This window comes from Callithrix jacchus, chromosome 7, assembly GCF_049354715.1.
Source record: "Callithrix jacchus isolate 240 chromosome 7, calJac240_pri, whole genome shotgun sequence".
In the NCBI taxonomy this organism is placed as follows: Eukaryota; Metazoa; Chordata; class Mammalia; order Primates; family Cebidae; genus Callithrix; species Callithrix jacchus.
Window position 1 is genome coordinate 31,721,951 of NC_133508.1, and position 15,319 is coordinate 31,737,269.

The window sequence follows — 15,319 nt, forward strand, 5'->3', positions numbered from 1 at the left end:
TTGCTCTGCCATATTGTGAATAACAATAACAATATTGCTAAGCAGGAAGAATAGGACTAGAAGAGACAAAAATTCCAAATATAATATTTTAATATATCCTAAAAGACAGCTACTTCCAGGGACAGCAATGAGACCTGGGAAGTTTTACTCTCAAAAGGAGAAAAAAACCATGATTTGACACCTTGCACATATTCTAACAACCTACTGAAGTCAATGATGATCTATTTCATTAATTTCATCTAATTTCATTTTATATTTTTATCTTGTGTTAAGGTAGTTGACAACCAATTTCTTTCCCCTTTTTAACTGAAAATATCGTAGTTTGAAATAGTTCAGTCTAGGCTGGCAAATGTATACCTATATATAAACCATTAAATAAATGGTTTTATTTATAAACCATAAAATGTAGATATATATAAAATACAGTGTTTCACTTTGTTTTGTTTTGTTTTGTTGAGTCTGGGTCTCTGTTGCTAAGGCTGGAGTGCAGTGGCACAATCATAGTTCACTGCAGACTCAAACTCCTGGGCTCAAGTGATTCTCCTGCCTTGGTTTCCGAAAGCACTGGGATTACAGGTGTGAGCTACAGTGCCCAGCCCAATGTTTCACTTTAAATAGTCTACTGAAATATAAGAAACAATTCATTTCAACCAGCATATGATGGGTTGCTATTGTTTCAGTTGCTGTGCTATGTTCAGAAATCAAAGATGAATAAACCTCAACAGCTAGAAGGAGGATATCAAATATTCCCAGTATAAAAAAATGATAGGGGCCAGGCACAGTGGCTCACACCTGTAAATCCTAACACTTTGGGAGGTCAACACAGGTGAATCACCTGAGGTCAGGAGTTTGAGACCAGCCTAGCTAACATGGCTCTACTAAAAATCAAAAAAAATCTGGGCGTGGTGGCAGGCGCCTGTAATCCTCCTGGCTAGTCAGGAGACTGAGGCTGGAAAATCGCTTGAACCGGGGAGGCGGAGGCTACAGTGAGCTGAGATTGCCCCATTGTACTCCGGCCTGGATGACAGAGTGAGACTCCATCTGAAAAAAAAAATAAATAAATAAAAGGAAGGAAAGAAAGAAGAGGAAAGGAAATAAATAAATAAACAAACAAATTATTGCAGAAAAAAAGAGAAGAAAGAAAGTCACTACAATTTCCAGGTCTTGGTTCCAGTTGTTTCTGAGCTTAGCTCTCTCCCTGGGCTATTTGGCTTCTCCAAGGGTTTTTTTTTTTTTTTTTGTCACATAAAATGAAAAAGGCCTTAACTTATATAAAGATAATGCCTTTGATTTTTGGACATGTTAGGAATGGAGTGTCTGGGATATCAGTGTGGAAATCTACACTAGACAGGTGGATAGACTTAACTAAAGCCCAAATGTCCCTTTTTATTCTATTAATCTATGTTTACCTAAATCCACGGGAATGTATGAAATTGACAGCGGAGAACCTGTAGAGGGAGACAAGATAAAGCCAAGGTTGCAACTTGAAAGAAAAGCACATTAAAGAGACAGGAAGAAGAGCTTCCAGGGAAGGAGTCTGAGAAGGAACGTATACTAAGCTAGGATGAGAGCAGGGCGCTGAGGCAATCAAAGGAGGAGAGAATTTAAAGAAAAGGGAAATGGAGAACTGGGTCAGATTCTTAAAGGACATGACCCTAAACCATTCCTGACCCTTGACTGACAACCACCAACTTCCCATATTTCTAACCTTACTTCCTTTTCTCTGCCCATATTTACCCACATATAAGTCCATGTTTCCCTGTTTCTGACCTCAGCATGCTAACTTAGCCATAGTGATTAGTGTCTTTAAGGATAGTTAGATTTTGGTAATGTTTTTTTTTTTGAAACAGGGTTTCACCATGTTGGCCAGGTTGGTCTCGAACTGCTGACCTCAGGTGATCCACCCGCCTCGGCCTCCCAAAGTGCTGGGATTACAAGAGTAAGCCACCACACCTGGCCGATTTTGGTAATCTTAACCCTGCATTCTTCTACAATATCGGACAAGGATTAAAAACTCAATCAAAGCAGGTCAACAGGGAAGAGCTGTGAGCCCTGCTCCCCCAAAAGATAATTGCATGCCAACATGACGGCCAGAGTCAAGGCAGGAGCTGGAGGAGAACGTATGGTTTCAATGGGAGGAAACTGGCCTCATCCATCTATTAAAGCTCTTTTAGGAGGCACATATGCATAGGGACAAATGCTCATGAATGGCATCTATTTAGATTTGCAAAAAGCCTTTCACAAAGCTCCACACAAAAGACTGTTTAAAAAATTGAGTCAACATGGTATGATGGAGACCAGTGCAATGCACGAGGAAGTCGCTTAGAGACAAGAAACAATGGTTTAGGAAAAAAGGGCACTTCTTGAAGGAAAAAGTGTAAACACTGGCGTTCCCCTATGACTATCCTTGTTCACTATTTTTATGAATTATTGAAGGTGGGTAGGTACAGTGACATTAAGTTCTTCTGATTACGAAAATTCCCACTATAGAGAATAACCTGAAGTTAGCGTGAGGCCATGTGAATAGGGAGAAAATACACACATGGACAAAAATAAGATATTGAACTTTGGGGAAAATCATCTAAATTATACTTAGAAGATCCATAGGCCAGGCAGGGTGGCTCACACCAGTAGTCCCAGCACTCTGATGGGGCCAAGGTGAGAGGATCATTTAATCTCAGGAGTTCAAGACCAGCCTAGGCAAATGGCAAAACCCCATCTCAGCAAAAAATACAAAAATTAGCTGGGCATGGTGGCATGTGCCTGTTGGCATTCTCAGCTACTTGGGAGTCTAAGGTGGGAAGATTGCCTGAGCCCTTGAAAGTCAAGGTTGCAGAGAGCCACAGTTGTACCACTGCACTTCACCCTGGGCTACAGAGTGAGACCCTGTCTTTAAAAAAAAAAAAAATTCCTTTGTTGAGGATCTATGTGACCAGATGCTGTGTGAGATGTGAAGTATTATAATAATAAAGTTTTGCTCTTGGGGAACTTAAGTGGAACAAGAAGATATTTTCTTTTTTTCTTTTTGAGACAGAGTTTCACTCTTGTTGCCCAGGCTGGAGTGCAATGGCAGGATCTCAGCTCACTGCAACCTCTGCCTCCTGGGTTCAAGCGATTCTCCTGGCTTAGCCTCCCAAGTAGCTGGGATTGCGGGCATGTGCCACCATGCCCAGCTAATGTTGTAGTTTTAGTAGAGGCAGGGTTTCTCCATGTTGGTCAGGCTCGTCTCAAACTCCCAACCTCAGGTGATCCACCCACCTCGGCCTCCCAGAGTGCTGGGATTACAGGCATGAGCCACTGTGGCCTACAAGAAGGTATTTTCTGTAGTAGTTCACACAATAGGGAACACATGGAGGTGAGTTTTCTAAGTCTTAAACTAATAAGGCTCAAAAATATGAATGTACTCAACATATATAGATACCTTTATAAAAGGTATTGTTACGATGGCTTTATTAGGGGAAGCTAGAATGTTTGAAGCTAGATTCATGACATCTGCATCACTTTTTCAGATTCATCACATCTGGATCAACAGAAGTCAGGACCACTTTTGTTGCAAGTGAAAAAATTAAAACTAACTTAAAAGGCTGGGTGTGGTAGCTCACACTTGCAATCCCAGCACTTTGAGAAGCAGAGGCAAGAGGATCACTTGAGACAAGGAGCTTGAGGCCATCCTAGGCAGCACAGTGAGTACAGACAGGGTCTCTACAAAAAGCAATACAAACAAAAACCCTAGCCAGCTATGGTAATGCTGACCTGTAGTACCAGCTACTTGGGTGGGAAGCTGAAGTGAGAGGATCATTTGAGCCTGGGAAGTCGAGGCTGCAGTGCAGTGAGCTGTGACCACACCACTGCGCTCCACAGCACTCTAGAGCCTAGGCAACAGAGCTAGCTAGCTAGATAGATCAATAGATAGATACAATTTTAAAAATAAGGCTAGGTGGCATGGCTCCCGCCTGTAATCCCAGCACTTTGGGAGGCCAAGGCAGGCGGATCACCAGGTCAGGAGATCAAGACCATCCTGACTAACACGGTGAAACCCTGTCTCTACTAAAAATACAAAAAATTAGCTGGGTGTGGTGACACGTGCCTGTAGTCCCAGCTACTCAGGGGCTGAGGCAGGAGAATCGCTTAAACCCGGGAGGCAGAGGTTGCGTAGAGCTGAGATTGGGCCACCGCACTCCAGCGCTGGTGACAGAGTAAGATTCTGTCTCAAAAACAAACAAACAAAATTTTAAAATAAAATCATCACACACCAATTACCAGTTGTGGCAGGCAGCCTCTAAGATGACCCTTTAGGATCCCTGCCTCCATTTATTAACACTTTGTATATTCCCTTCCTTTTTTTAACTTTTATTTTAGATTTTGGGCTACATATGCAGGTTTGTTACATAGGTAAACACATGTCACAGGGGATTGTTGTATATATTATTTCATCACCAGGTATTAAGCCCAGTACCCAATAGCTATCTTGCCTGTTCCTCTCCCTCCTCCCACCCTCCCCCATCAAGTAGACTCCAGTGTCTATTGTTTCCCTCTTTGTGTCCATGTGTTCTTATCATTTAGCTCCCACTTATAAGTGAGAACATGCAGTATTTGGTTTTCTGTTCCTGAGTTAGTTTGCTAAGGATAATGGCCTCCAGCTCCATCCATGTTCCTGCAAAAGACATGGTCTCCTTTTTATGGCTGCATAGTATTCCATGTTGTATATGTACCACATTTTCTTGATCCTATCTGCCACTATTGGGCCTTTAGGTTGATTCCATGTCTTTGCTATTGTGAATAGTGCTGCAGTGAACATTCACATGCATGTGTCTTTACAGTAGACTGATTTATATTGGTCTGGGTATATAACCAGTAATGGGATTGCTGCATAATCCCCTTTTTCACGGTGGGTTGAACTGACTGACTTCTAAAGACAAGACTATGGCAGAAGTGATGGTTTGTCACTTCTGAGATGAGGTTATAAAATACTTCCGATTCCATTTTAGATGCAGTGACTCTTTCTGGCCTTCTCTGGAATCATTCACTCTGGGGAGAGCCCACACCATGTGAGTCAGTCCTTTGGAGGGGCCCACGTAAGTGAGCTTGGAAGTGGATTTGCTGAGCCTGACAATAACTAGGTATGTGAGCTTGGGAGTGGACTCCCCTTCAGTGTAGTCTTTTGATGAGACCGCAGACCTGCCTGACAGCTTCATTGCAAGCTCATGAGAGACCTAGAGCCTGAGACACCTGGGAAAGCTATTGCCAGAGGCCTGACTCAGAAACTAAGAGATCATACACATTTTTGAAAATAAGAGACAGGGTCTCGCTCTGTCACCCAGGCTGAAGTACAGTAGCCCGATCATAGCTCTGCAGCCTTGAGCTCCTGGGCTCAAGCAATCCTCCTGCCTCAACCTCTCGAGTAGCTGGAACTACAAGTGCATGCCACCACACTGAGCTAATTTAAAATTTTTTTGTAGAGACAGCGTCTCACTACTTTTTGCCTAGGCTGTTCTCAAACTCCTAACCTCAAGCCATCCTCCTGCCTCAAACTTCCAAAGTGCTGGGATTACAGGTGTAAGCCACCACGACCTGCCTCTAATTGTTTAAAGATCTGAAATGTATCACTGCAAAGTAAAGGTTTATATAAGGACCACATGACTTGTCTCTAAGATCTGTTTATGCCTTCATGTGTTTGGGTTACCTAAGTACCTTTCTTGATGAAAAGGAAAGTCTCTCCAAGGGAAAAAGAGAGAGGACTGCATCCAATATGAAAAAAAATGTTCACTGAAGCAAATTTTCTTTCAAACCTGTTTTCTCCTTGACAGCAGCTTTATAATAAAATGAGATGTTTTAAAATTTATAAATCACATAATCTGGGTATAAATACCAGACTGATGTTGTTCCATTAAAGATATAAAAGTGTAACTCTAGAAACTGAATAGGTAATAGAAGTGTTGATTAACCTCAGCTGAAGTGCTCATACCTGCTGCTATTTTCAGAAATTAATAGCTACCCTGGGGCATTTTTAACTTACATAAAACATTGAGTGGGATTTTCCTATGATGATTACCCTAATGTTTCAGAAAGTTCTAATTAGCAACTAATTACCACTCCACTTTGTCATCACACACCCGCATGCTGCTGATGAACTTTATGTCTTCTTCTAATGTGACAGAGGGTGGCTGCAATAAGTTCTGAAGACGTTTTTGATAATTATGTAGCACAGGGAACAATATTACATTTGCTATTACTTTTGTAATATATAACTGTATCTGGGGCTGGACGTGGTGGTTCAAGCCTGTAATCATAGCACTTTGGGAGGCCGAGATGGGCAGATTGCAAGGTCAGGAGATCGAGACCATCCTGGCCAACATGGTGAAACCCCGTCTCTACTAAAAATACAAAAATTAGCTGGGTATGGTCGCACCTGCCTGTAATTCCCGCTACTCAGGAGGCTGAGGCAAGAGAATCACTTGAACCCAGGAAGCGGAGGTGGCAGTGAGCTGAGATCGCACCACTGCACTCCAGCCTGGGCGACAGAGTGAGACTTTGTCTCAAACAAACAAAAAAAAAAGATGTAACTGTATCTAGACCCTTCGTGAGCTCAATATAGAACCAAAATAAAGACCTTTAAAAATGCCATCCTCCCTCCTGTAGGCTCTATGTTTTCTCACAAGGGACTGAAAGCAGGGCCCTTTACTTGGAATTCATTGGAATTCAATAAATACTTAGAATTAATTCATTACTACTCGTTACCAGTTAGCCCATCTGCATGTTGTAAATTTCTTCATCTTCACTCATTCTCACTCACATACTCACATACATAGAAAATTCTGGGTTTTGACCTATAATGACATTTGGTTTAGTTTGTTAATGTTCTTTCCCATCTTTATCTAATTTTCTGCTACTATAGGAGACTGTTTTGAAACTAGTTTTTGTTGTTGTTCAGTCCTTTGAAGCCTTATGAAGAAAATTGTATGAATGAAAATACACATGTTAATATAGCACAAACATACATCCTTACTACCTATAGATTTAGGTAAAACCCAACATTTTACCCCCAAGGGTCTGCAGTAGTATTTGTGGTAGATGCTTTGCAGAGAGTATAGCAGCAGCCTGTAGGACCCAGAGAAGCAATGGAACTCATGATCCCATATCCCCCCGAGAGTCAAGCACTTTGGCACCCCACGCCTGGGCGATTGAGATCACCTTGGAGCAGTGCAAAGCTCATTCGGTGCTATTACATGAAAACGGAGTCTTTCTGTGCACCACCACCTTGATTTTACATTGGAAAGCCACAGTCTGTATTCACACTCTAGGGAATTCCACAGAGAAATGGTTACTATGTGTGGGTATCAGTTGGTTTAAGATAGAAAAGTTTTCTATATACAATGGCAAGAAAAGAAGCCATAAGGGAGTGACTCAGAGATTTTACTATCAGAAAGGGTAAAACATCTGCAAGTTAAAACAACATAAATAGAATTAAAAAGCAAATGAAAATAATGGAAGATATTTGCAAAATATATAAAAAAGGATTATGGTTGTTTTTAATACATAGAGCTTTTTCCAATCTCTATAAATATAATTAATTTTCTGGTTCTTTTTCTTTTTCTAGAAGCATTCAAAATGGTGCAGCATTTGATCTGCCCTTGTAGGCCAGCCTACAATATAGCTACAATAAGACTAGAGTAGGCCATGTGAGGTGTCACACAACCATAATCCCAGCACTTTGGGAGTGCGAGGTGGAAAGATGACTTGAGCCCGGGAATTCAAGACCAGCCTGAGCAACACAGTGAGACCTCGTCTCTACGAAAAAAAAAAAAAAAAAAAAAAAAACTAGCCAGGTATGGTAGCATCTCCTGTAGCCTCAGCTACTTGAGAGGTGGAAGTGAGAGGATCACTTGAGCCTGGAAGGTCGATGTGGTGAGCCCAGATCACACCACTGCACTCCAACCTGGCCACAGAGCAAGATCCTGTCTCAAACAACACAAGAACAAAAAAGACCAGGCTGGCCTGAGCTGCTGGTGGTAGAATTGTTTGGCTTATACCAGGAGGTGTGAGACAGCACCAAAATCTGGGTGTGGGGTGTGCTCAGGCTGACCAGGAGAGGTTGATGCCGTGAGGCCTAAAATTCCTAGCATGTTGTCTAAAGCAGAGAAGAGTATGTGGCAGGGCCTGTGGTGCTTCGTGTGCACTAAATGTATCTGTGACAAGATCAGCGTGCTTTTCTTAGTGAGGAGCAGAAGATCACTGTGAAAGCGTTGAAGGCTCAAGCACAGAGTCACAAAGCTAAATTTTAAATTGAAGCTTTTTTGAATAATTTTAAAAATAAAAAGTCTTATAAAACAATTACATTTCTGTCATTACATCATGGGAAAGGAATGGGCCTATTTGCGCCAAATGTAGATACATATTGGGGTGATCTGACTTGAAATGTAGATTACAGGTTGTACAAAGAGGACATTTTGGCCAAGTGTAGAGGCTCGTTGCTGTCATCTCAGCACTTCGGGAGGCCAAGGGGAAAGGATTGCTTGAGCCCAGGAATTTGAGACCAGTCCGAGCAACATAGTGAGACTCCATCTCTACAAAAAATTTAAAAAATTAAAAATTGAAAATAAATTCATTTGGGAGGATTATGGGAAATCAGGGAGATGGGCAATCCTCCTTTGGAGCAGCTGAACCTGAGGATCAACGTGAGGGCTTCAGGGTGCTCACTGGGTCAGAGGGGACTGCACACATGGTATGAACACTAGCTGAGGCTACTAGGGTCTGTTGGCGGGTGAGGAGGGAGAGCGTCGGGATAAATAACTAATGATGCATGTGAGGCTTAATACCTAGGTGATAGCTTGGCAGGTGCAGCAAACCACCATGGCACATGTTTACCTATGTAACAAACCTGCATGTCCTGTACATGTATCCTGAAACTTTAATTTTAAAAAATGAATGTAACAAACCTGCATGTCCTGCACATGTATCCCAGAACTTAAGATTAAATTTTTTAAAAAAGAAGAGTATGGCTGGGCATGGTGTCTCACACCTGTAATCCCAACACTTTGGGAGGCCAAAGCAGGTGGATCACCTGAGGTCAGAAGTTCAAAACCAGCCTGGCCAACATGGTGAAACCCTGTCTCTACTAAAAATACAAAAATTAGCTGGGCATGGTGGTGGGCGCCTATAATCCCAGCTATTTCAGGCTGAGGCAGGAGAATCGCTTGACCCTGGGAGGCAGAGTTTGCAGTAAACCAAGATAGCACCACTGTACTCCAGCCTGGGCAACAGAAGGAAACCCTGTCTAAAAAAAAAAAAAAAAAAAAGAATATGTACAATATCCAAATTTTAGAAAAAAATATAGAAAGGCTATACTGTATATTATCCACAATAATTATGCATTATTTTGTGCTTTACACAAAGCTACATATTATTTATAGCAGACCTATGGGGTTTTGCACATCCGGCGTCAGCCCACTTCCTTCTAGCATCCTGGTTTTCTTATGTGGAATAATCCCTTCCCTTCTGCCAGAAAGGTGATTTTTGGCTCCCATATCTCATATCCACCTCTTGCTTATGGAAACCACAGGGCTTTGATTCCAGAGGCAGTGCTACAAGAGATGGTGGATTTTTTGGAGGGTACTGGTAGCGTCCTGGCAGCACTGTGGGTGGAGAGTGGGTGGGGCTGCATGATGGAAGTCTGCTGACCGTCTCACCCTCTGGGACTTCCTTGGTCCTTGACTTTTCCCAAGCTTGGTCTTTTTCCTCCCACTGTGTTCATGAGCCCCTCTTAGCCTGTCAGTAAATCCTTTTCTGCTTAAGTTAGCCAGAATCTCTTTCTGTTGTTTGAAACCAAAAACTTTTACTAACAAGTTACTTTCAAAAACTGGAAAATGAATAAAGCAAGCTGTAGCAGCTATGGAGCCATTCTTTGCAGGAGTAGTCTAAACGCAGGTGAGCCTGAGATGTCTCAGAGGAAATGCTAAATGACTGGGCTGCAAAACATCTGCTTGGAAACTAGAAAAATGCATTACGTAACTTAAAAACTAACGGATGAAATTAATTCATTTAATCAAATTAACCATTTTAGACATTCCAAGATACCCAGTTGTTCAACATGTTGTGACAGCTGAAGATTTTTTGAGACGGAGTCTCACTGAGTCATCCAAGCTGGAGTGCAGTGGTGTGATCTCAGCTCACTGCAACCTCTACCTCCCCAGTTCAAATGATTCTCCTGCCTCAGCCTCCTGGTAGCTGGGACTACAGGTGTGCTGCTCTGTAATTTTTTTGTATTTTTAGTAGAGATGGATTTTCACCATGTTGGCCCAGCTAGTCTCGAACTGATCTCAAATGATCCACCCACCTCGGCCTCCCAAAGTGCTGAGATTACAGGTGTGAGCCACCTCACCCAGCCATGATGATTGTTATTCTTTGATCTTTGTGATTTGAACTTACTTAGAATTTAGAATACAGTGAGGGAAATACTAAATTGAAATGGAAAAAGACCTTCAGTATAGGCGAATGAACCACACACATACTAACTAGTGGGTACCAAAGCTACCCTACATATCGCAGTATGAGGCGGTGGACTTTTAGCTATTTACTGTTACAATGTGACCCCAGGAGAGCAATATGAATTGTAGCTGTGTTGTTATGCCTTAACAATAGCAGACACCTGCACATATTCATCTAATCTTAACTTGGGTAGCATGACACCGTTTGTGTGTGTGTGTGTGTGTGTGTGTGTGTGTGTGTGTGCCATCTGTTATTAAAATGATGACTGCTTTTGATACAGGGTTTGCTAGATATTAGTCACCCAGCCTCAGTCTCATCTTTTCATTTCAGGAGTGTTAGCTTCTGAAATCTCATAGCTTGCCTCCTCAATTACTTTGCCCGTTTTCTTCTGACTCTCATGGAGAGGATACTCTCCAAATGTGAGTCTGAGCCAAGATTTGGACCAGTCTTGATACCTGGAGAACACAGGGCATTTAAGAGGTGGTAATAATGCAGCTTTCTGGAAACAATTACCATAAATATGATTTTCACTCATTATGCAGCTTTTCATAATTTGCAATCAGTGTTATTAAGAGCTGTAAGAAAATTAAATATTACACAATTTTACCTTAAATCAGTCCTGGCCAGGGACAGGTGGCTCATATCTGTAATCTCAGTACTTTTAGAAGCCAAGGTGAGAAGATTATTTGAAGCCAGGAGTTGCCCAGCCTGGGCAACATAGTGAGATCCCATTTCTACAAAAAATACAGAAAAAAAATAGCCAGCCATGGTAGCACATGCCTGTAGTCCCAGCTACTTGGGAGGCTAAGGCAGGAGGATCCTTTGAGCCCAGGAGTTCAAGGTAACAGTGAGCTATGATCTCACTGCACTCCAGCCTGGGCAACAGAGTGAGACCCTGTCTCTAAAAAATAAATGAATAAAATCAACACTTCTCACATTTTTATGTGCATGTGAATCGTGGGGATCTTGATGAAATGGAAATGACTGAGTAGGTATTTTGGATGTCTGTTGCTGTATAGCAGATATTCCCAAACTAGCGCCTTAAAACAGCCATTCAATGATTAATAATTTATTTTGCTCACAAACCTGGAATTTGGGCAGGGCTTGGTGGGGTTAGCCTGTCCCCACACATGGTTAAATGGGAAAGTTGGATTCTGAGGGTGACTTGATGGCCGAGAACTGAAATCACCGAAAGGCTCATGTACTCTCAGTGTTGTGGTTAATGCTGGTTGTTGATTGAGACCCTAGGTGGGGCTCTTGACCACAAAACCCACAGGTATCCTCCCCATGGGGATGCCTGGCTACCTTACACCATGGCGCCAGGTTCCACCAAGTATCCTAACAGAGCAAGATGGTAGTAGCATGTCATTTTTATGACCTTGCCTCAGAAGTCACATAACATCATTTCTGTCATACCCTATTGGGCAAGGCAGTCATAAAGGTCTGCCTGCCTAGGTTTAAAGGGAAGGGGTGTTGACCCCATCATTTAACAGGAGAGTGTTGACTTCACAGTGAAAGAGGAGCATGTTGGGAGGAACATACTGTGGCGGCCATATTTGGAAAATATCATCTGCCACCGTAGGTCTGGTGAAGCTTGAGACCCCTGAGACTCTTCGTTCACTTCTAACTTCAAGGTGACACCAATGCTGCTCAGAGCCCTTTGAGTGGCAAGGGTCTAGATCACATAATGAAGTCAAATTATATTACAATGATATTTTGGATTGTTTTGGAAGTGGTTAGAATACACACGCATGTATACATGAATGTTACGGATCTTCTTGAAAGATGCCATGTAGATTTTTCTCATTTTTTGTTTTCATCTTTTTATAAATTAAAACATTCCTTTAGTCTAGTCTCATTTACTCTTCTTTCTCCAGAATACTGTAGGCATTTTATTCTTGAGGCAGAGTCTTGCTATGTTGCCCAGGCTGGAGTGCAGTGGCTTTTCACAGGCACGATCCCACTACTGATCAGCACAGGAGTTTTGATCTGCTCCATTTCAGACCTAAGCCAATTCACCCCTCCTGTGGCAACCTGGTGGTCCCCACTGCCTGAAGGTCACCATATTGATACTGAATTTAGTGCAGACACCTGATTGGCATAGTTCACTACAGTCTGGAACTCCTGGGCTCAAGTGATCCTCTGGACTTAGCCTCCCAAGTAGCTGAGACAACAGGCACCTCATTGCTATCGTGCCCTTAAAGAAAGAGAACTGCTTCCTAAATCTTTGGTTAGATAAACTTGTTTCCAACATACAGCGTTTTTTACCACAGATTTCATAAAATGTATTGACATTGTATTGTATATTGTACTGAATGATTATTGAAATAAATATTGGTCATTGAAAGTCACAAATCTGTTTCTGAAGGGCAAAATTTGATGATTTTGTAACTAGTTAATGTTAAGTGAATTCATCTATATGACATTGATTTTTAAAACCTGGGAAAATTGGTTGATGTAGTATTGACATCATATAGAACTATTAACCACCTCCATGAAAAACAGGATCACTCCACAGGAGTCCTTGTAGAATCACAGAGGTTCATTCATGGAACTTGTGATTATTGAGTAACCTGAATGAGCTAGATGTTGTTGTTTAAGTGCAGGGCTTACCAAATAAGATTCCTTCTCCTTCTGAAAGCTTACTTCTAGGCCAGTCACGATGGCTCATGCCTATAATCCCATCACTTTGGGTAGCTGAGGCGGGCAGATCATGAGGTCAGCAGATCGACACCTCCTTGGCCAATGTGGAGAAACCCTGTCTCTACTAAAATACGAAAATAATTAGCCAGGCGTGGTGGTGTGCGCCTGTAGTCCCAGCTACTCGGGAGGCTGAGGCAGGAGAATCTCTTGAACTCGGGAAGCAGGGGTTGCAGTGAGCCAAGATTGCGTCAGTGCACTCCAGCCTGGTGACAGAGCAAGACTCCATTTCAAAAAAAAAAAAAGCTTACTTCTAGAGAGTAGCGTTGGAAGAAGCCAATTATGAACAAGTAAATCAATCATCATTTATCAAAGTATGGTCTGTGGACCTTTGCAGGTTCTAAGACCCTTTCAGGGAAATCTACAAGATCAGTATTATTCATGGGTAAAAGATTCAACAGAAGTACAAATGAACAATGGAATTTAATATAAGAGCATACTTAAGAGTTCATTGATTTTGTTTCAGATTCCACTGCAACTAGCCCTTTAGAAACTACTACTGTCAAGTTTTGGTGTAATATCAAAGAATATCCAGTTATTTGACAAAGCTGTGTCTCTCATTTCCAACCACACATTGGTGTGAGGATAAATTATTTGTATACTTAAACAAGATTCTGCAACAGACAATACAGAAGCAGATGAGAACTGAGCTTTCCATTAAACCAGATATTTAAAAGATTTGCAAAAGTATAAAACAATACTATTCTTTTACTTATTTCGTTTTGGAAAATATATTTTATTTTATATAAAATATGCCACTTATGTTGGCAAATAATGAGTTTTTATTATTTAAAAATCAATTAATACTTTTAAATTTTCTCAGCTTCAATTTTCAATACGATAAACATGGACAGATATAAACCATATCAAGGAAAGCTTTTTAAAGCTGGGCATAGTGGCATGCACCTAGTTACTCAGGAGGTCAAGGTGGAAGTGTTATAGAAGTTAAGGAGAAATCACTTAGGCAGCTAGTAAGGGTGTGGGAGTCCTCAATAAGGCTCTTCTTTTTTTTTTTTTGAAATGGAGTTTTGCTTTTGTTACCCAGGCTGGAGTGCAATGGCGCGATCTCAGCTCACCGCAACCTCCGCCTCCTGGGTTCAGGCAATTCTCCCGCCTCAGCCTCCCAAAATGCTGGGATTACAGGCTTGAGCCACTGCACCCGGCGAGGCTCTTCTTTTTAATGATAAGCAGCCCCAAATCACTTTCTAACAAATAGCAGCCCGTAAAGTTGAGCTACAGACAGAGACAAGCAAGCTGAGAGCTTGCACAGGTGAATACCTGCAGGAACTAGGGAACTAGACATGTTCAAGATGGTGGTTCCATCTTCCCTTCTCTGCCCGGGAGTTCTAGTCCAGCTGAGCAACATAGTGAGACCTCCATAACTTTAAAAAAAAAAAAATCAAGCAAGAAAAAAGCCAGGCACGGTGGCTCAGGCCTGTGATCCCAGCATTTTGGGAGGCTGAGGTGGGCGAATCACGGGGTCAGGAGTTTAAGACCAGCCTGGACAACATAGTAAAACCCCATCTCTACTAAAAATACAAAACTATTAGCCGGGCATGGTGGCCACCTGTAATCCCAGGTACTCAGGAGGCTGAGGCAGGAGAATTGCTTGAACCCAGGAGGTGGAGGTTGCAGTGAGCTGAGATCACGCCATTGCACTCCAGCCTGGGTGACAGTGAGACTCCGTCTCAAAAAAAAAAAAGAAAAGAAAAAGAAAAGAGGCAGGGCACGGTAGCTCACGCCTATAGTCCCAGCACTTTGGGAGGCCGAGGCGGGTGGATCACGAGGTCAACAGATCGAGACCATCCTGGTCAACAAGATGAAACCCGGTCTCTACTAAAAATACAAAAATTAGCTGGGCATGGTGGTGCGCGCCTGTAGTCCCAGCTACTCGGGAGGCTGAGGCAGGAAAATTGCTTGAACCCAGGAGGTGGAGGTTGCAGTGAGCTGAGATCACGCCATTGCACTCCAGCCTGGGTGACAGTGAGACTCCGTCTCAAAAAAAAAAAGAAAAGAAAAAGAAAAGAGGCAGGGCACGGTAGCTCACGCCTATAGTCCCAGCACTTTGGGAGGCCGAGGCGGGTGGATCACGAGGTCAACAGATCGAGACCATCCTGGTCAACAAGATGAAACC